We start from the raw sequence: 23251 nt of genomic DNA on the forward strand, positions 1-23251 counted from the left end.
ACTTCCTATACCAGTATGTAGTTCTATTAATCTCTCTCCCATGTGGAAACCCATGTAGTCACTGCCTCAGTTAATACAGAAATGTGACCCATCGGTGCCAGGTGGGAACTTCCTTGCACCTTCTTTTCTACTTGCTCAATTGATACCTCCTGCAAACCATTGTTTCCAACCATGCAATGTTACGTGGAGAATGCTATATAAATGCCACCTGTAATCTTTAATGGATCCTTTGCCTTTCCCCAAAGCATAAGTTCATCAACTTAGAAAAGTAATGTGAGCAACATACAAGACTAAGTCCTTTATAAAGACACAAAATTCTCAAAATAGTTCTAGTGTGTATGTATTAGTAATTCACATTATTCTCATGTTTGAAAATAATCCAGCAGACATGCCCAACCTTTTGACACTGACACATTGTCATTTGCAAAGTTCATGCTAAAGAACCATGCAATCAAGTTTAAAAACTCTTTTAACTTGGACCATACTTATAGCTATCCTGGACTGTATTTAGTCTGTAGACCATGAGTTGGATACACCCAAAAGGTCCTTGATTTAATTTACAGAAGTTTCAGATATAGTCTAAGAAGACCCTGTACTCTCAGTTGACCAGGCCCGACCAGTTTTCTTCACCCTCTTTGGAACAGTCTCTGTCTCTGTGTGACTAGGTCCTGTCAAACTCTTTTCTGCCTCATGGCTTTCACGTCTGGTATTTTTCTGCCTGGAACACTGCATTCAGATTTTCAGTGGCTGGCTCTTTGTTCCTTTTTAGTATCATCTCAAACTTAGTCTTCTCAGAGAGGCTTTTTTTTTTTTACACTCACAATTATAACACACAGCTTCTAAATATGGGCTTGTTAGATTCAGTAAAAATACAAGATGCCTAGTACAGTAAGACTCTGGCTAAACTTTTGGTCTTCGTTCACTGTAATATCTGGGATGTATGTATACTAAAATTTGTTGTGATTTGTTTGAAACTCAAATTTAATGGGATGTTCTGTAGTCCAGAAATTCAGTTGTGGTAATATTTTGTTATCTCTCTGGGGCTATTCATTTTTAAAATTCTATTTAGTTTCTTACTTCCTGAGCTCTTCTCAAGTCCTCCCTGCGTGTTCACAACTGTTTGTCTGGTGCTGATCACTGCCCCGCACAAGCTCAAAAATGTTTGTTAGAAGAGTAAGGAAAATACAATCTGGAATAGACTGACTACACCTCCAAGGAAAATTGCTGGGCAGAAAGGAGAGAGAATGCCCAATTGAAGTAATTCAACAGCACTGTGCTGAGGCTTCTGAGAAAGGTGCAGTTGAATAGGGAAGGGTGCGGTGTTACTCACCCTTCAGAAACATTCTCGTGGAGCCTGAAGACTCTGCGTGCATAGGTTTGGGGAGGAGCAAAATTGAGACTACCAAAAAAGCCTTTTTTGATCAGTCTTCTAACAAACTGCAGTAAGTAACTAAAGAGAAAATCTGAGTGAAAAGAACAAGTCTGAACTCTGAATAGGGTCACAGGCAGTGGGCACCCTCCCATCTCTGTCCAAGGGGAACTTACTTTAACGGTTAGCTTTATTGTCAGATTCTGGGAACTGTTAGATCCTAATTATAAGGAAGTCGCAGCACATGCGAACAAAGAGCCTGGAGAGTGGATGGTAGTGAAGTTAAGAGAGAAGAAATCAAACTCGCCTCTCGAGCCCGGGATGCCCAACACGGTGGAGGCAGCCTTTAGAGAGGTTAACTGCACGCACAGCTCCCTGAGGTACCCACATAGACTCCACTTGGATGCACTTCATCTGATCCGTTCGTCCTAAAGTCAGCTGTGTGTGTGCACGCGCGACTGTAGATTCATACTAAGTCAAGCCAGCTCCAGGCCCTACGCAGCTCCACCCGTCTCCTGCCTGCCCTCCCACCTAGGAGCAAGAGGATGATCCTGGGCAGCTTAGTCTGGGCTGCTGGTACCCAACCTCTATGACAAGACGCGCCCTGTCGTGTGAACCACGTGCGCGCCCAATTTGGAGGCAACAGCCTCTGCCACTGACAGGTGCTGGCCCGAGGGCGCGGGTGTGGTCCCCTGAGCAGCCTCCGCCGGGTGCTCGCAGCTTCCCGAGCTTCAAACCAGTACGCTCAGGGATCCAGGGCGCGGCCTGGAGGCACTCGGTGGACTGGAGCCGCGGAGTTCAGTGCTCGAAACTTTGCAGGCGCCGCGGGCGCTTGGGGACGGCGCCAGTCCAGCCGGGCAGGTGCAGCGGGCGGAGGAGGTGACACCCCGCGGCCCAAGGGCCTCGGCCGCAGCCGCTTTGCTCCGAGCTGGCCTGAAGCCGTTGGGAACTCCTGGCTTGTGCTGCTGCGCCGGTCACGGACGCTGCCACCGCCGCCTCCACTCTCCCAGAGGAGGCGCAGCCAGAGAGGGCAGAGAAGAGCCAGGAGGAGGCCACAGGAGGTTCCCGGGGTGCGGGATGGAGCCCCGGGCAGCCAGGGCTGGCGAGCCCGAGCCCGCCGCGTCCCCCTCTTTCCAGGCCCGACTATGGAAGAATCTGCAGCTGGGGGTGGGCAAGGGCAAGGGCAGCGGGGGCGGTCGCACCGGGGGGCCCGAGCGCCGCACTGCGGCCACTCCGACCCCATCCCCGCCGCCTCCAAGGGCCACCCAGGACGCACTGGCCGGTGTGGGGAGTACCGGCAGCAGGTGGAGCGGCTTCAAGAAGCGGAAGCAAGTGCTAGACCGGGTGTTCTCCTCCTCGCAGCCCAACCTGTGCTGCTCCTCGCCGGAGGCCCTGGAGCCGGTTGGAGCAGGCAGAGCCGAGCAGGGGTCCACGCTGCGCCGCCGCCTCCGCGAACATCTGCTGCCCGTGGCTAAGGGGCCCGCGACGGCCGCGGGGCCAACTGGAGTGACGCCTCCTGGCGGACACTCTCCGGACTCAGTTCCTTCTTCTTCCGCCTCATCCTCTCTGTCCTCTTCTCCCCAACCGCCCGCAAGGGGGAACCGCGTCCGAGATGAAGGCACACGGCGTGGAGGTTCTGGGGTGCACCTGTGCCACCAAAAGAGCTCCTCTCTTCCTGGCACCGCGTGCCTGGAGCAGTTGTTGGAATCGGTGCCACCTCCCGTAGGAGCCGCACGGGGTCCCTCAGAGCCCCAAGCTCTGCTTAAGGGCGAAGAACGCAGCCAGGTGAGTGCAAGGTGGCGCGACCACGGGATAAGCTTAAGGGCCACCCCTCCAGCTTCAGACTGCCCTTCCCTGAAGAGGGTTCCGGTGTGTGCGCGCCTGTGAGAGACCCAGCTAGGGAAACATTTTACTCCCGTTTAGTAGCGGCGGAGTCTAGTCTTGACTTGACTTTGATTAGAATAACCCCTGTCTCCAAAAGCAGTTTGAGTAGCTTGATGAAGTTACAAGTTAGCATGGGTGTTTTTTAGAGGTACCCTGCAACATGCCCGATTAAGCATTTTCTTCACACACACACACACACACACACACACACACACACACACACACACACACCAACCTCCAAAATTTAGGAAAGGAAATGCAATCGTGGGTGGCGTTGTAGAAGGGCATCATCCGAAGCAAATGACTTCAGGGGACATAGGAGTACAGAAACGTGAAGCTATGGCTTAGATTAAAATTTATCGCAGAAGTTCGCTAACTTCTTGGTGTTCTCTTCTCGAAACTTTCTCTTCTTATATTTTCTTTTCTTTTTTAAAAAAAGAAAACAAACTGTCTTCTTTCATTTTACATATCAATCCCAGTTCCCACTCCCTCCCCTCCTTCCATTCCCTCCACATACCCCTATCCCATCCCCATCTACTTCTCAGAGAGGGTAAGGCACAATGCTTTGGGGAGGTCCCAAAAGCATTAGATATCTAGATATCTTATAGATATCTAGATAGCCTTAGATATCTAGGCTAAGCAAGGTATCCATTCAAAGAGAATAGGTTCCCAAAAGCCAGTACAAGCAGTAGGGATAAATCCTGGTGCCACTGCCAGTGGCCCCACAGTCTGCTCCGGCCATACAGCTAACTGTCAACCACTTTCAGAGGGACTAGTTTAGACCTATGCTGGTTCCTTCTCTGCCCGGCTGGAGTTGGTGAGCTCCCGTTAGCTCAGGTAAACTGTTTCAGTGGGTGTCCCCATCATAGTCTTGACCTCTTTGCTCATATTCTCACTCCTCCCACTCTTCAACTTGGACTTTGGGAGCTCAGTCCAGCGCTCCGCTGAGGGTCTCTGTCTCTGTTTTCATTAGTTGCTGGATGAAGCAGATCACTGTGGTACAGGGAACAGCAGGATACACAATTCAAGAAGATACTTTTCTATGTTCTAAAGTTTAGCAGTCATCAAAACACGTGCTTCTTTTAAACATGCTACTTCACACTTCATGCTGAATACTCAGACAAGATTTTTTCCGCGTGTTTTAAACAGTCATTTTAGGTTAATAGGTGACTTTGTTTATGCCTACTGTTTTTAAGAGGGATCTTTCCTTTTTATAAATGTCTATTAAATCATGTTCATGGTGGAAAATATTTCAAATATTCAATTCTACAAGGGGCCTTAATTGTTTTCTCTTAGTATGTGTTACCTAATTAACCTTCATTACAATAATTGTGATCATATTACATTAAAACTTGAAGTAAATCAATAACCAGCTTGAAAAAAATTCAACCAATTGTTGAAATTTACCCTTTGATTATATGAGTCAAGAGCTCAGAAAAACTATGTAGCTTATTTACTCTTTTCTTAGTGTGGTTTCTGAAGAAAAAAAAAAGGCCAGACATCAGTCTAATCCATCTTTTTTCTGCTTAGCAAACATTTGATGTTCTATATAAACTTATATCAGATTATATATACACAACTGGCAGAGAACGACCGAATAACTTCATCTTTTATTGACTTGAAACAGACCTGAAAAGAACTCTTTCTTTTTTATTTCAAAAGCAAAGTGAAAGTATTTTTAAAATGATTTAAAAAATATGTGTCTGTATCAATCAGGATTCTCTAGAGGAACAGAATTTAAAGGGTGAATAAAGGGAGTTGAATGGTTTACAGGCGAATGCCTATTAGTAGAAGTTCCAAGAATCCAGGAGTTGTTCAGTCCATGAAACTGGAGGTATCAGCTGCTCCTCAGTATATGCTGGAATCCCAAGGTAGGCTCTAATGCCAGTGGGGGAATGGATGCGCTAGCAGGAGTGAGGCAAAAAGAGAGAGCTCCCTTCTTGCATGTCCTTTACATAGGCTGCTAGCAGGTGTGATGCAGATTAAAGGTGAGTCTTCCCATTTGAAAGATCTAGATTAGATCTAGGAAGATCTAGATTAGAAGTAGTTCTAATAATAATAATAATAATAATAATAATAATAATAAAAATTAAACGATTTAATTTTAAAAAGATCCCTCAAAGATGTGCCCAGTCATTCCAGTTTAGTTAATACCAGGTGTGGTCAAGTTGACAGCAAGAATAGTGTAGAAATATTATGAGTTAAGGGAAATGTTTTGAGTTCTTATATAGTCCTAATGTACATTTATTTTAATGTTAAGAGATTGGTTTGATATTCACATTTCCTAACTATTAGAGCACACATAATAATAGAATTATTTGGAAGGTACCTATCATGTTATAGTGAAAGTTAATTTGTTAAGTTATTTTGCAGTGCATTGACGTGGACATATCTCCAAATCAAAGACAGAACAGAATTCACCTTTGTGTTCCTCCCCTTTGCTAAAAATCCAAACAGTTTTGAAACCATCAACTTTCCTTTAAAATCCTGGCATGTCTTTCGTGTGGGGAAAATCTAAGCTGTTTTTGGAGACCATACTGAAGTAACATTAGTGTGTGCGATTTCACCCATGCTGGGCACTCCAGAGCATGGCAAGATCCAGCACTCATTGCAGTCCTGCGGAAGTTCTCCTTGGTTTATGAATTAGAAGCTAATATCCCAAGAAGTTAAGTGACCTTTCCAGGATGGGTGTGCAGTTAGTAAGCATCACAGAGAGATGTGCACTTGGGTCAGTTTTCAGTCTTTCTCACAATGCTCTCTGTTTCCAAACCTTTGAACCTCAGCTTTGGAGATGACTTTTATCTGTTTAATCTAGAGGCATACAAGTTTGCATTTGATGTAAAATGCCGCATCCTCACCACACTGTACAGCAGATCGTTTTCATTTCTGCTGCATTGCTGCTACACTTAAAATCACATGTCAATCATTTTATATTTCTAAAGGTTTTCATTATAAGGAACCAATATTTTAATGTAGACATTAGAGAACTATTATACAATTTGGAGTAAAGTTTAAAAAATTAATAGATAAATGTAGGCAGAACAAACAGACCTAAGGGGATGGCCAGGAACAGGATGTCTGTAGCCTCTGCTGCTCCTGGGGTCTTGTTCTTCCCACAGTGGAGAGTGTCCTCTGCAGTGGCTTGCAGCTGTGTTTCCTAAACACCTATTAGTGAAGAAGAGAGTAGTGGATAATCTTTAAACGACGTTTTGTTCAGCTAAAAAACTTTCTTCTTGCCCAAAGAGGGACAAGAAGAAAGGGAATTGAAACTTGGAACTGAATTTACCAGGTGCCCAGGGGCAGGCTTCGGTTTGTAGCATCCTACCTTTCCAAATGCATCTCAGGAGCTTGCTTGCTCTCAGCGTCTCTTCTCGTCCTAAGATACCTGGGCACTGAGAGGAGTTCACAGCACATGAAGCCTTATTTACTGGTCACCAGCACAGAGGGACTCACACAGAAGATAAGACAATAAAAGCATTTATTATCATATTCTGATTATCACTGTACAAAACGGCAGCAAACAAATACCACAATTCATTGGAAAATTCTTGAAAATTTGTTTTATTTTTTGCTTGTTTCTGGCATCAACCATGTTCTTCAACACACTTCCCATTTTTCCACCCCCAGACCAGCATGAGGTCCCAACAACATATGTGCCTACATTCTGACACTAGGTAGAGATGTTAAGCAAAAGTAAGGAAACGGATTTGACTGCTGAGGGGAAGATACGTGATTGGAAGTCACATATACACTGATTAAACTTAAAGAAGTGTAGCCTTCTCATTATCTTTTCTTTAACCAAATCACTTTTAAAAAACGCTAGCACATGTAACAATGCCTTCTCCTCGTGTATTGTTTCAAATGTTCTGCTTTGACAGACTGACAGACAGACAGACAGACAGACAGGAAAACTTTTTTTCCTGCTCATTCTTGATCACGTTTGGGGACATATTGTCATAGCAGATGCATCCCATTTTCTATAACACAGTTGGGAGAGATGCTTTCTCAATTTGTGTGCCCATCCAAAGTATGCCAATTTTATGTATTCTGTGTTGATGAGTTACTAAAATTATATTTCCCTAGAATCAGAAAGTCGGTATTTTCAGAAGCACCGAGGAATGAGTATGTTGCAGTTTTTAGTCTCTAAGTAAAAGTCTGTGGTGTTTGTAAATGTTAAGCCTTTATTGCTTTTTACCCTTTAACGTATTTTTTTTTTTTTTTACTGAGGTTGGTTTCACAGGAAGGACCATTATTCTTATGAGAGGAGGGTAATCATCACAGTGGTAGGGATGCCTTGGAACCCAGCACCAGGATGCTTTTGGATGCAGCTCCATGGAAGGCAACATACAGGAGAACATCCAGGTCTATGCGGATGCATAGCACAGTGCTTTTTAAACGTCTTATATTGAAATGCTATTTTGGGTTAATGTTTTGTCAGATATTTTAGATATTGCTTCAAAGAACTTAGCTCAATCTTGGGGAAAGCAGAGATTTAAAAGGATAATTCCTAATGCAAATGATCAATCCCTACTAGCAAATCTAATAATGTTAAAATCAATCTCCTATTTTGTAAGAAAAGTAAGATGGGATATGGGCCTGGTTTCAGAAAGTGTATTTTTCAAAATCCGAGTACGATGGGCCCAGTTTGTAGTTCCCTGAAGCTAGAGTTTGCACTGTAGCTCATTCTTCACCGACAGGGACAAAAAGTTCATTCAAAAAACAAACAAACAAAAAAAACAACAACAACAACAAAAACCAAAAAACGGATGCAGGAAGAGGGAACCTTGGAGTGCAATGTTTCCCTCTGACCTGGTGTTGTTGGGCCTGGAAGCCTGCAAAGGAAAGTATTATTATTTAGGTGTGAGAGACACCCAACACAATGGCTGCAGCTGTTCTCACCAGGGATCGAGTGCTGCCATTGCAAATTAACGGGTAGTAGAAAAGAAATGAGTGGGAACGTTCCCAGTGTCTCTCATTTAGTGTGATATGGAAAGTATTTTAAGTAGTCAAGATAACTAAAGCAGTACTTACTGATAATATCACAATTTCAGTAATACAATTATGCATGACTTTCAGTAAGTGTGTAGTCATTATTATGGAAACATACATGGGCACTTGGAGGAAGAAAACAGGATTAACATATTAATTTAATAAATAAGCTAGGTTCCCCCCCAACTTTCTTTTGAAAATAAATGAAAATAGTGTGTGATTGTGCACGTGATCATTTCCAATGTTTTTGCCACCCCAAGGGAACATGTATTGTGGCTTCTTTACTTACGGTGATGAGAGTTTTACAAACCCCTAAATTAATGAAAGGTAAATAGTGTGTCAAGGCTCTAGTGTGCTGAAATGTGGGCCACGGGCCCCCTTATGGTTGTATAACTGAACCTGAGGATCACGGAAATTTCAGCAACAACAGAACATTTCTGAAAACACAGTGCAGAAATGAACTCAGAATGGTTTGCTATGGTTCCGAGGTGTTCCGGTAGCGGTCGCGCACTCGGCATTGCAGGAGCCGTCAGCCTTGCTTCTGAACAGGTGGTCAAGGACTTTGTACTGAGTGTGCCTTTATGTTACCCAGCACCAGGTCAGAACCCAAAACACTCATTCAGATTCCAGCTTAGCTAGATGAGAAAAACCTCTAGGTTTGAAATCAGAAACCATTTGTTTCAGCTCTTTAGTTGGCTGCTCAGCCATATTTCTTTTCCTCGGTAAGTCAAATATCCCGAGGAAGTAATTCCTTGATAACCAGGGATCATCACTTGGATAATGGTTTGGGATTTGTTTAATGTGAGTGAAATAGATTTTAGCATCAGACTTACTTTAAACAAGCTTATCTTCATAAAAATTGGAATAGACCTTTTGTATATATGGTGCACTTGCATTTCTTTAAAGTTATCAATTAAAAATGAGGTAATCTTTTTTCATGCTATTTGTTTACTTTGCAAATATTCCTAAACGTCTATTTCTTGTATTTGTTGGTATCATTGAGAATACGATTTCTCTGCATCGATAGCTCCATGTGCTATTTCTGTTTCCTTCCACCACCGATCTTTTCTGACTCTGTTTGCTTTTCATAAATCTATCGTGGAGAGTGATTACTCTCTTCCAACAAATTAAGTTTCTACTCCAAAATGTTGTTCTCTTTGAGTTTGCTTTTATTAGTACTTTTTGGAAGGGGTGTGTGTGTGTGTGTGTGTGTGTGTGTGTGTGTGTGTGTGTGTACGAGTGCCTTCAAGGGTACCAGTGCCTCAGCATGCGTGTGGAGGTCAGGGAACAATCTTAGGTGTCAGTCCCCTGCCTCCACCCTGTTCGGTGCTGCACATGCCGAACTAGCTGTCCTGCAAACCCACAGTGGAGTGCTGGGATTGCTGACAGAGATGCCTGTGTCTGGTTTTCCATGGATTCTGACGGTCCAAATGCAGGTTCTTGTGTCTTTATGAAAAAATGCTTTCCGCTGTGACCTATCTTCCCAACCCCTACCAATTTTATTTTGAAAAATAAATTCTTTCTTTTAAGGAGTACTTCTTTAAAAAAAATTGTGAAAGATCTTTTGGGATATTTTACACTAATTTTGTTTCCTGTTCCTATGGACTCTAGTAAATGTAAAAAAATTAAACTAGGCAGATGTCCTTTGGGTGTTTTAAGGATCTTCTTCCAACTGTCATTGGTTTTGTTTATAATCCCTTTTACTAGGAACAATCTGGATTTAGTTGCTGGCACCCATTACCTCACTGGCACAAGAAAGGAAAACTGGCAACCCTTACAGTGAACCTACAATTAATGTTATGCAACAGTCCAAGGGGAATGTCTTCCTGAATGAAGGGATGAATGGACAGTCTATGATTTATGGTATACAATGGTTCAGGGGAATGGCTTCCTGAACGAAGGGATCGATGGACAGGATGGAGCTATTCAGTGCTTAGGTCCCTGGAAAAGCTTCAGAATTATTTTGTGTGATGGAGTACTTGCCTCCCAGATGCCACGTCCTCTGTAACATGACAGATGCATTAGACCTCTTCTGATGGTGGCTTTGCTGTGCCTCCGCCTGGATGTGGATTCTGCTTCTTATCTTTATTGGAGACATAGGACAGAGTTCTCTTTCTGAGTCCTCTGTCTCAGGGATGCATTTTCTGGTGTTGTCACGACTTGGGGTGTCTGATTATTCATTGGAGTCTCTGGCCTCTGGTACTGCTCCTTCATACCCGCATTCCTGATTCCTGCTGCCCCACCTTCAGTTGTGCCCTGAGTGTTGGACTCTGCTTGGATCTTCTGCTTTCATGGCTGTTATTTTTCCTCAACCCTCTGTCTGTACATAACACCTCCTCCTGTATTCCACACTCATCATTAGATAACTGTCTCTTCTAATTCATGTCTTTCCCAGCTACAACTTAGAGTAAAATTTCAAACTTGATCATTAGCCCTGTCCTCATTAGCCTATTCTGCCACCTTTTTAGAAGACTGAATGCACAATACATGAAGTAGAGGTTGTATTGTTGGCCCATTGGCACTCACAGTTGACCCCTGTTGTTTGTAAGCCTAATTACATAACAGCAAAGCCTCCCTCCAGAAAGCTTGCAGCATTTACTGGTTAATGGCCTGTGCTTCCTTCACATTTGACTATTGCACCCCAGAAATGTGATCATTCTGAATGTGCTGTAAGTATACAACTGCATGCACATGGATCATGAGCTTAGTGTAGAGAAAAGAATGTGGAATGTGCTATTACTAAGCATTTTTATTGATTGAAAATTACACTGGGTTTTTGATATTTGGGTTAAGTTAAATATGTTAAATTTAATCTCATTTGCACTTTTAAGTTTTTATTTTTATTGGGCAACATTGATTAAGAGCAAGGATCTCCAAACTCTAAACTCTAACATCCACAAGACTATGAAAGCAAAGGCTAATGCACTAAGATGTATGCTAAGGCCATAGCAAACAAGGGAGTCCCTGCTTCCCGGAGGACATGATGCTTCTCAGCTTCAGCTGTCACTGTCCCTTGGGACAGAAGAGACAGTTTCTACATTCCCTAGGAAGAAGGACAACTTCAGGTTTTCGTGCTAAGTTTCCCAATTCCTGAGTTTTGTGGTTAATATATTTCAAAAGCATCACAGGCCAAATAACTTACATATCTGGTCTAAATTTACCTAACAATTTTAACTTCTGACTCAGACAACTCATAGCTCACTTTTCCCCTACCCTGATCCCATACCAGTGCTGGCTACAGATTGTCTGCACCTGAGTTGGTTTGGATATATTTTCTAAATTAGTGCTCCAAGCTCACCAGGAGTTCTCTGGTGTGTACCAACCAGAGATCCGAGTTTTGGAGTGAAAAGCCAGAATTCAGTGGGCTATGAAATTCAGTGTATGTGAAAAAAAGGCCTTTAGTCATAGGCAGAATAGTCAAAAATTTATCCCATCCAGGAGTAAAATAAAGTGGTAGTGTGGGTACAAAAAAATGATGTTGGAAGAGTCTGTCATCGGAAAGGTGTTGTGTAATGGATATTGCTTGATTGGGTTGATGAGGCAGAGCCTGTGGAGAGGCAGGAGTTTAAAATAAAGGAGAAGGTGGTATAACTGATGGTATTGGTCCCTAAGGTTGTGGTTTTGTGTGGTTGTCACCAACTAGTAGGAGGTAGCCTCACTTAGCCTCAAACCAGAAGATGTATTCCTCTTCCATTGCAAATGGACAGAGACAGTCTGGATGTAGAAAGGTTTGGTGGCAGCAGTTTGAAATGGTCTACCTGATGGTCTACTCTGCCTTGTCTTGCAGCGTGATTAGGAATTGGATGCAGGGAGATGATGATGCAGGATGCAGGATAGAATTGATGTCTATACAGACAAAGAAGTACTCAAGGTTTTATATATACCAGAACTAGATCAGTAGTAGAACCAGAGCTTGAGGCACAGGAAGAGAGGTGGAAATGAAGAGTGGCTAGATGTGGGGAAGAGGACATGGGGAGGAGGGTCCTATACAGCACACAGGGAGTCCTGGAGGCATTGAAGAGGGGCAGGTGGGAGTCAGCAGGAGCCTCTCAGGAGACAGGAGACCCAAGAGAGTCCAGTAGCCTCAGTGAGAGCCTGGGATTGTCTCTTTGTTAGTGAAAGGATGGAAAGATCTGACTGGGCAGAAAGGGCTGACAAGCCAGCACATTTCCCCCTTTACTGATAACTTTATTTTTCCTTTGTTCTCTTCAAAAATGCTTGTGTTGAAAAGTCTTTCTGAGGGAAGGAAGGAGTTTCGAGTTTGTGTTCACATAGAGTGGCTGAGGAAGTCAGGCTCCTGAGCAATGCTGTCACGTGTGGTAACAGCGTGTTTACTTGCTATAACAGCTTCTATTCCTTTTGCTCCCTGCTGGGATTCTGAGAGGGTCCTGCCATACAGCTAGAGTAAACTGGCCTGGAACCTGCTTCTGAGATTATAGGCATCTGCACTGTGCCTGACTGGCTTGATTCTGGTTGTTTGATATTTTGTAGTCTTCAAGATGAAGTATTTACCACACTTTCTAAGTTATTAGATAATAAAGAGTTCCAATCATCAATGGACAAAGAAAGAAAAAATCTGCAAAACCAGAAAATTCTGTAAATACTATAGTCGTGAAATCTTAAGGCACCCCATGGCCAGATTGTCAAAGTGTTCAGAGAAATAGTCATAATGAAGAGTTTTGAATGGAAAGGCCCTCTTGACAAATTTCATTCTTAGTCAAGGCATGTGCTTGAAGCTTGCTAAAATATCATCTCAGGTAAAAGGAAAAGATCTAAATTCTAAAACTTAACAATTTCTTTCAACACAGCAATATTATTTTTCTAGATCCTCAAGCCATACTTGGCTCTTGTTCCTTTATGGAACTGTATTATAGCTTTTGATAAAAGAATAATTCAGCATTTTCATAGCTGACTTTGAATAGTATTTTCAGTGCACCAAATTAGAATTCTGACTCTTCTCCAAAATATCTTTTAGGATTGGAATAGATCTTGGAGGTAAGTCCTGTGTCTCCCTAGAGCTCTTGCCAGGTCGCAATCAGCAGCTGCTGAATCAGCAAGGCTGAGAGTAGACATGGGCTGTAGCTCCTTCCCACTCCATTGTTGCTTTTTTCTTCTTTATCTGTTTCTAATTTTAAAATTTAACTGATATAATATGTAATGATAGTTCATATTTATGTGGTACAGTGATAAATTTGATGGATGTGTGCAGTGGATGATGCTCAGAGGGAGCTGGTCCAGCTGCTGCCTGCCAGGCCTGATCACCTGGATTCCATCCGTGAACCCACACCATGAGGGAAATAACTCATGCCTGCATGCTGTCCTCTGACTTCTACATGCACACCATGGCATACATGGACTATATACATGCACAGAACTAAATAAATGAATGCTTGGTAAAACACCCCAACAATGTGTAATAAAGCAAAACAACACTTTGAACATTGTTCATAGATTTGTGCTTGGAACAGAACTATTTTGAAATGTGCAAGAAGTTACTCTGACTGTGGTCTCTTGCCCTGTTGATCTGTAGAACACTGGAACGCCTATAAAACTGTAATTTTGTATCCATTAGTCAGTTTACCTCTATCCTCCCTGTCCTTTCCCCCTCTTCTTCTTCCGCCTTTTCCTTCTCCTCCTGCTTCTCCTCCTCCTCCTCCTTCTTGTTTTGTTTTTTTGAGACAGGGTTTCTTTGTATAGCCCTCGCTGGTCCCTCGCTGTTCTGGAACTAGTTTTGTAAACCAGGCTTGCCTCTAACTCACAGCAATTTGCTGGCCTCTGCCTCCTGAGTGCTGAGATTTAAGAGATGTGCCATCATCACCCAACCCCCCACTTCTATAACTCTAATTCTATACTCACAGTTTCTAGGAGTTAACCCTTTCTTTGCTTCAGCATATGAATGGGATTTTCAGCAGTTTCCGTTTTCTTGCTGGTGGTACTATGCACATCCCACTCATGTGTCATGCAGCAAACGACAAGATTCCTTTGTTTTTGTGACTGAGTTGTACTCAGTGGTGAGGGAGCCTCACATGTGATGGGATTAGCTGTGATTGCAACTTCCCCTGATCTTGTCCTCCTTCACTTATGTACCAGGTTGATGTTTTTTCTGATTTCCTTACTTTTTTCTTTTTTTTAACGTGGAGTAGGACTTTGGGGGATGGGCAGAGATCGGAAGGGACCAGAAGTTGGCAGTTTACCAAGCTCCATGTCCAGTGACTGGGCCTTTCAAGGGAGGTGAGGTTTTGTAAAGTCTTCTGTCCTTATTCCTCTCTATCTGATGTGTGCAGTGTGTCTCCAAGGTTTTCCTCAGAAGCATTTGTCAAGATGAGAAAGAGCTATGTGGCACTTTCCATGGCCGATCCTTGTGTATGCTCATATTCCCCTGTCTAGGACCTGCCTAGTCAGAAAATAACAGGACCATCAGGAGGTCATTCCAGTGACTGAAATCACCTGCATTTATTTTTCCACAGCTGTTATACCCAACTTAAATGGGGGAGGTGAGGAGAAAGTAACAAAAGACTTTATTAACATGATCCAAAGGATAACTCACAGTTAATGGCTTTATCACTCTGAGACATCAAGTCATTAGCATCCTGTTGTCTAGGTGGCAGCAAAGTTGCTCTAGATCAGTATCCTGAAGACGGGCCCCTCCCCAGGTGACCTCATAGTTACAAAAGAAGGAGCAGAAGTGCATTTGCATATCATGACTACCTGTCAGGTTGGCATTGAGCTATCTTAATTTCAAAAGAACCAGGCAATCACAGCCTGGGCTGGGGGTGCTCCTATGCTTCTCAGTCTCCACACTCTCTGATCTACAGACCAGGTGGAAATGCACCCACATTTCTCCGGCTCCAGGCTTACCCGACTGAACTCTGTGGCAGGAAGGACAGTGCCATTGCCATAGAGTGTTTGTCTTTTTTCTTCCTTCTTTGTCTTTCTGCTAGCTTGCCTGTCAGCTCTTTCAGTTCTACATTTTCACTTGAAAAATAGGCAGGGGTAGTAAATAGAATGCAATGAGTCTGTTTTGTTTGTTTTGTTTTATTTTATTTTTTTGCATTGTAAAGTTTAATTGTTGGTTCCTATAAAGTCTGTGATATTTTATGTTCCTGGGACAAATGCTTTGCACACACGTGTGCATGTATATACACAGGCACGCCTTTACCAAGAAGGTCTTATGCATACCCACTTTCATTTCTTGCCACCTTCACCTACGATGTTTTCACATACAGTAGCTAAGACAGCAAGGACATAATATTCCAGATTTGATCTCCTCTTTAACTACAACGGACTAAATCTCAAATGGGTTTTCTACCCTGAGTAGAACTCTAATGACCAGTTCATTTAAGGAGGTGAGGAAAAAATCACTTGCAGTTTAGTCAGGAGTCCTTTTCAAGAGAAAATGGGTACTCCTGCTAACTATAAACTGATGTGCAAGGAATGTCTTTCCTTCAGTCAGGTAATCATTCTCCTACAACAATGTGTGAAGCATCTCAGGAGGGGAACTATTCCCCAATCCTTTCAAACCCAGATGCCACAGTAGCTAACATATCTCAGCAGTATTGTCAAGCTTGGTTTGACTTTGCCCACACAAAATTTTACTTACAGATAAAAAGTAGGGATGTATTTGATGAGCCTCTCTGTTAATATCTAACTAGAAGAAAGATAATGACTTTAGAATTAGAAAAACACATTCTTATAATTATAGGCAATTATGATTGTCCTTTGAAACTTGAAAGTCAGGACCAATGAAGTGCTGAGTTACGTCTGGGTCATCAGAACCTCAAGCTGTGGTGGTGAGCACAGAAGGTTCTGCATTCTGTTAATATTGCCATACTAATGTCACTCAGTGGCTCAGTTTGAAGAATATTTGTTGTACAATTTTACTCTCTTATTTGTCCTCTTAATTATTTCTGACATATTTATAAATACATATTTTGTATTTTAAAAATTAATTTTTCTTTTAAGTACTGTATGTCTAATATGAATTTCAAGCAGAATCACCAGTATTGTTTGCATTTTACTGGAAGTTTTCAATGTGAACAAATTTTGCACATGAACTTCTTGGTTAATGATCAATAGGGGAGGGTCAAATCCCCTGTGGGCAAAGCATCCAAGGGTCAATAGTTCTGAGTAAACCATGAAAAGGAAGCCACCTGAGCATTTTCCTTCAGAGCCTGTGCTCTAGGGCCTGCTTCCAGGGTCCTGCCTGCAAGTCCTACCTGCACTTCTTGCCTTGACTTCCTTTGAGAGTGAAGAGTAGTTGGGAGCTGCTAAGCACCAGGGCTTGGACGTTACTAGATTTCTCATCTCTGCCAAGGCATTGTCTCTAAGGATACCACTGTACTATGAACAGTGAGGCTGCGCTAGAACCAGGTTCAGGACTGTGTCCCAATCTGTCGCTCATGGGAGAGTCTGGCCTCCTTTAACAACAGCTCAGTCGATAGTTCCAAGTCTCACCCCATTGTCTTGTATACACAGTCTGGAGAAGGGGCCATTGTTGGAGAAAAGTATCTGTTAAGTGGAGATGGGTTAATTGATGTCTTTACAGGATCAGTTCAGAACTCACAAGTGAACTGTTCAGACCATTCCTGTGAGCTCATATTCCACTGTTAAACCCCTTTGAGGATGAAGCTGTCATTTGTGCAGCAGTTTCCATCCCTGGGCAGAAAATAATGTAGTTTCCCGAGCATTTAGCTCTTTCCTGAAGATCTGTAGTCACCCAGAGAAGGCACGATACAGGAGTTTTTAGCTTTGTTTCATATGAATCAGTGGAGAGGAAATTCCTCAAGATATCCCAGCTTCTGAGGGTAGAGTAAGGATTTTATTCTCATGTTTCTGGTGTCAAAAATCAGGAGTCTACATGACTGCTCTCAACACTGAATAGCTTGAAGCCTACTAATAGCAAGAAGTATCATCACGTAACTACTTTCTTGATGTCTTAGAAGTGGAGAAACAATTTAGTTAAAATGTTCTATATTATGAACTATCCCACGATACAAATATTTTAGCTGAAAAATCATCCAATCCAATAATAATGATTTTAGCAAGTCATCTCTTATCCTTCCACAAATATTTATAAAATTTCTACCCTGTGGTGAGTACAGCATTTTGGTAATACTATGCTAAATAGACAGTCTAGTTTCTGCTCTGGTAGAGCTAATGATATAGTAGATGTATATACTGCATCTCAGAATACTACAAATCATTGTAGTCACAGCTGTGATGGCACATTCAGAGGGCAAAAGTTAATTGAATGTATTAAGAAAGGTCCTAGCAAAATCTTAAGAGAACATGTTTCCCAAGCAAGGAATGTTTCAGAGAAGTGAAATTTTTAAATAAAATGCAGAGTATGAATAGGAGTGTTTGGGTGTCTGTACACTGTGTGAAAGTGGATTGCTGTTATTGGTACAATAAAAGCTGAATGACCTATAGCTAGGCAGGAGTTACAGTTTGAATTTGTGAGGAGAGAAAGTAAGAAGAGGAAGAATCTAGATGTGTGGTTGGTGGCAAGACACAGACAAAAAACGGGAGGTGCAAGATGGAAGAGAGGTAACACCATTTGATAAAACTTAGATGAATATAATTGTTTAAGTTATAAGAACTAATTAGGAGCAAGTCTAAACTATAGACCAAGCTTTCATAATTAAAATAATAAGTCATAAGTCTCCATGTCATTCTTCTGTGAGCTGGCAACAAATAAAATCTGTCTACACATGGCATCCAATGTGGAGCCCTGATTATCCAAATATTGGTACTGAAAGCTAAGAAAAGTTCCAGACAAGGAGCCAAATGTGGCTTCCTAGTCCTGCAGTCTCTCAGGCTGGCCAGTGCTTGGCATATAAAGCCATTATCTGTGGGCTGGAGCCAACTATAAGCACCATGCACTAAGTTGAGTCCTGTCTGGCTTACACGATAGTTTAAAATTTTCTCTCATGTTGTCAGAGAATGCTGCAGTACTTAATAAAGCCAGATCCAGACACAGAAAGCCTCTAAAAAGACACAGTATGTTTAAAAATATGCTTAGATGCTAGAGAAAAAAAGAAAATGGGTATATATGGTCATAAAAAATAATTTTAAAATAATAAAGTCTTTTAAGGAAGACAAAAGGAATATAAAAAGAATAAGCCAGGGAAAAATGGAAATACATGAGGCATCTGGATTCTTTTTGGTTCCTTGTTGACTCTGAATTCTTTTAAAAGCTAATGTACAAGAAACAACAGCTGCTGAGAAACCTTGGATTGCGGAAATTGCTAGGTAATACCAACTTATATATTTTAAGAATGTTTTAAGTTCAAAATGAAAGTCAGAAAATATGCAGCAAAGAAAAAAATGTTATGGTTCTCTTCAAAATTAATGATAATCAAATTTGATCAGGGGACATCTCCTGAAAATCTTGGCCACAGACATGAAACATGAAATCAAAAAAGACTCTATGACAGGTAACGTATATGCTGATCCTCTCCTATGGGAGCAGTTTTGGGACTGAATAAGACATGATAAATCTTGTTGGCTACAGAGGCCTCATCATTTCTTATGGCATGGACAGAGGTTTGGTTATATAGTCCAAACAAACTTATAAAGTTAAGAGATACTTTTTACCTGCTCAAACAGAAAATGGAAAATCATCTTTAACTTATTTGTACATACTATACATTCCATACTTACGTTACAGCAGATATAAATGTTACTTTGGAAGTTTATGTGTTTTCAGAAAAAAAAAAAAAGGACCAGACACCAATAAAGAAAAGTAGCCCAGGTGATCTAGCCTCTCAAAATGCCTCTCTTGCAGTTTCTTCAAAATCTGCATTCAGAACAACTTTAAAGCTGCTAGCTGACATGATCCAACCTCACAAACTATCCAGCCAAGACTTCAGATAGGCTCTACACCTTCCCATCACACAGAGACTAAACAAAAAATAATATGACTAGCTCTTCTAGGACTTGAAGATTATCCCAATTTTCTGAAGGCCTTCTTATTGTCTCTAAAAATTTAAGATATTTTTATTAAAAAATACTGTATATTTCTATTCTTATTTAATATATTCTTATTAATACAAATTTTAGATTATTCTTGCTAATGTTTCATGTTCACTTTTGTTTAAGGTATTGTACCTATGTATGCAGCTCATTGATAAATTTAGTTATAAATTTCTAGTCCTTGGAAGTTACTATTATAAGTTATTTAGGATAATTAAGAAATATAGATTAGTGGTTAGTCATCTAACTATTAAATTTTTTATCATGTTAGGTATGTTTTCAAGGTCAAACAAAGACTATTTTGGATAGATGGTCTTCAAACACTTCAGAAACCTACAGAATTTGGCATTTAACATGTTTTAATAATCTAAGGTTTTTCATGACAGCAAAACACATCTGCTCTTGGTAGCACTAATTTACTTCAAAAAAGGACAGTAGGTGTAAAGAATCTCCATATGGAGTTTGCTATTATTATGGCAAAGTTAGTCACTGGGCAAGAAATTGTTCTTGCCTTAACTGTTGGCAGTATGCTTTCCAAATTGGACAAGGGGGTCACAAAAAAAGGTAACTGACAAACTTTACCAAGACAAGGTAAAACAGTTCTTCAAAAATTTACTGCTTCACAAAAATGTCTATCAGATATTCTCACACTGTAGGCCAAAGATTGTTGCCCCAATGTTGCAGAGGAACCTTGTGTGACTATCCAGATAAGTAGCTGTTTTTGTCATTTTCATAGTTTTTGAAGTTGCTTGCCCTGCACTTCTGTTTACTCAGGAAATATTATATCCTTTTCAGGTCTTGTTCTAGGCTCTCTAGGATTGGGATCTATAGGCTCAGTGTCCTTTGTTTAGGACTAGAATCCACTAATGAGTGAGTACATACTATATTCAAATTTTTGGGTCTGTGTTATCTCACTCGGGATAGTGTTTTTGACTTCCATCCATTTGCATACAAAATTCAAGATGTCATTGTTTTGTTTTGGTTGTTTTTTTTTTTTTTTACCACTGATTAGTACTCTAATGTGTAGATGTGCCACATTTTCTTTATCCATTCTTCCATTGAGGGGCATCTAGGTTGTTCCCAGGTTCTGGCTACTACAAATAATGCTACTATGAACATAGTTGAACAAATGCTTTTGTAGTATGATTGGGCATCTCTTGGGTATATTTCCAAGAGTGGAATTGCTCGATCCTCAGGTAGGTTGATTCCCAATTTTCTGAGAAACTGCTGCACTGATTTCCAAAGTGGTTGTACAAGTTTGCATTCCCACCAGCAATGGATGCGTGGTCCCCTTAATCCATATCCTCTCCAGCATAGATTATCATTTGTGTTTTTGATCTTAGCCATTCTGACAGGTGTAAGATGGTATCTCAAAGTTGTTTTGATTTGCATTTCCCTGATAGCTAAAGAAGTTGAACATGTCCTTAAGTATCTTTTGGCCATTTGAACTTCTTCTGTTGAGAATTCTCTGTTCAGTTCCGTACCCCATTTTTTAATTGGGTTATTGAGAATTCTAATGTCTAGCTTCTTGGATTCTTTATATATTATGGAGATCAGGCCTTTGTCTGATGTGTGGTTGGTGAAGATCGTCTCCCATTCAGTGGGTTGCCTTTCTGTCTTAATGACAGTGTCCTTTGCTTTACAGAAGCCTCTCAGTTTCAGGAGGTCCCATTTATTCATTGTTGCTCTTATTGTCTATGCTACTGGGGTTATATTTAGGAAGTGGTCTCCTGTACCCACGTGTTGCAGTCTACTTCCCACTTTCTCTTCTATCAGGTTCAGTGTGGTCAGATTTATATTGAGGTCTTTAATCCATTTGGACTTGAGTTTTGTGCATGGTGACAGATAGAGATCTAGTTTCATTCTTCTACAGGTTGACATTCAGTTATGCCAGCACCATTTGTTAAAGATGCTTTCTCTCTTCCATTGTATAATTTTAGCCTTTTTGTCAAAAATCAGATGCTCATAGGTTTGTGGATTAATAACCAAGCCTTCGATTCAATTCCATTTGTCAATGCCTCTGTTTTTATGCCAATACTAACCTGTTTTCATTACTGTGGTTCTGTAACAGAATTTGATGTCAGGAATGGTAATGCCTCCAGAAGTTCCTTTATTGTATAGGATTGTTTTGACTATCCTGTGTTTTTTGTTTTTCCATATAAAGTTGATTTTTGTTCTCTCAAGGACTGTGAAAAATTTTGTTGGGATTTTGAAAGGGATTGCATTGAATCTATAAATTGCCTTTGGTAAAATTGCCATTTTTACAATTTTTATCCTACCAATTCAAAAACATGGGAGATCTTTCCATTTTCTGATATCCACTTCAATTTCTTTCTTCAGAGACTTAAAGTTCTTGTCAAATAGATCTTTCACTTCCTTGGTTAGAGCTACCCCAAGATACTTTATGCTATTTGTGGCTATCCTGAAAGGTAATGTTTCTCTGATTTCCCTCTCTGCTTCTTTATCCTTTGTGTATAGAAGGGCTAATGATATTTTTGAGTTGATCTTGTATCCTGGCACATTACTGAAGGTGTTTATCAGCTGTAGGAGTTCTCTAATAGAGTTTTTGAGGATCACTTATGTACACTATCATATCATCTGCAAATAACGAAAGTTTGACTTTTTCCTTTCCAATCTGAATCCCCTTGATCTCCTTATGTTGTCTTATTGCTATTGCTAGAACTTCAAGCACTATATTGAAGAGATATGGAGAGAATGTACATCCTTGTCTTGTTCCTGCTTTGAGTTTCTCTCCATTTAATTTGATATTTGCTGTTGGCTTACTGTAAATTGCTTTTATTATATTTAGTAATGAACATGTATCCCTAATCTCACTAAGACCTTTATCATAAAGGGGTGTTGAATTTTGTCTAAGCTTTTTCAGCATCTAATGAAATGATCATGTTTTTTTTTCTTTCAGTTTATTTATATGATGGATTATATTGATAGATTTTTGTATGTTGAACCAGCCCTGCATCTCTGGGATGAATTCTACTTGATCAGAATGGATGATTTTTTTGATGTGTTCTTAGATTTTCTTTGCCAGTATTTTATTGAGAATTTTTGCATTGATGTTCATGAGTAAGATTGGTCTGCAATTCTCTTGCTTGGTTGAGTCTTTGTGTGGTTTTGGTATCAGGGTAACTGTAGTTTCATAAAAAGAATTTGGCAGTGACTCTTCTGTTTCTATTATGTGGAACACATTAAGGAGTATAGGTATTAGCTCTTCTTGGAAGGTCTGGTAGAATTCTGCACTAAAACCATCTGGTCCTGGGCTTTTTTTGGTTTGGAGGTTTTTGATGACAGCTTCTATTTCCTCACAACTTATAGGTCTGTTTAAATTGTTCACCTGGTCTTGATTTAATTTTGGTATATGGTATTGATCTTAAAAAATCCATTTCTTTTACATTTTTCCAATTTTGTGGTATACAGGCTTTTGTTGGAAGACCTAATAATTCTCTGAATTTCCTCAGTGTCTTTTGTTATGTCCCCCCTTTCCTTTCTGATCTTGTTAATTTACGTATTCTCTCTCTGCCTTTTGATTAGTTTGGATAGGGGTTTGTCAATCTTGTTAATTTTCTGACAGAACCAGCTCTTTGTTTCATTGATTCTTTGGATTGTTTTCTGTATTTCTATTTTGATGATTTCAGCCCTTAGTTTGATTATTTTCAGTCTTCTACTGCTCCTGGGTGAGTCTGTTCCTTTTTTTCTAGATTTTTCAGGTGTGCTGTTAAGTCTATAATGTGAGCTTTCTCCATTTTTTTATGTGGGCACTTAGTGCTATGGACTTTTCTCTTAGCACTGCTTTCACAGTGTCCCATAGGTTTGCATATGTTGTACCTTCATTTTTGTTGGATTCAAGGAATACTTTAATTTTTTTTTATTTCTTTCTTGAATCAGGGGTGGTTCAGTAGTTGACTGTTCTGTTTCCATGATTTTGTAGGCTTTCTGTGGGTGGAACTGTTGTTAAATTCTAGCTTTACTCCATGATGATCTGATAAGACACAGGTGGTTATTCCAATTTTTTTTTTTTTG

The 23251-nt window shown here is 40.8% G+C and overlaps 1 protein-coding gene across 1 annotated transcript in view; it reads left to right on the plus strand.

The window, feature by feature from the left end:
- Positions 1 to 2974: 2974 nt before the first annotated feature.
- Positions 2975 to 23251, plus strand: part of Mctp1 (multiple C2 and transmembrane domain containing 1) — a 592866-nt gene continuing 572589 nt past the window's right edge. The window contains exon 1 of the mRNA XM_048424315.3: positions 2975 to 3154. The gene's annotated coding sequence lies outside the window, so the exon portion shown is untranslated. The remainder of the gene's footprint in view (positions 3155 to 23251) is intronic.

The sequence above is a fragment of the Myodes glareolus genome, chromosome 15 (assembly GCF_982192425.1).
Source record: "Myodes glareolus chromosome 15, mMyoGla1.1, whole genome shotgun sequence".
Classification (NCBI taxonomy): Eukaryota; Metazoa; Chordata; class Mammalia; order Rodentia; family Cricetidae; genus Myodes; species Myodes glareolus.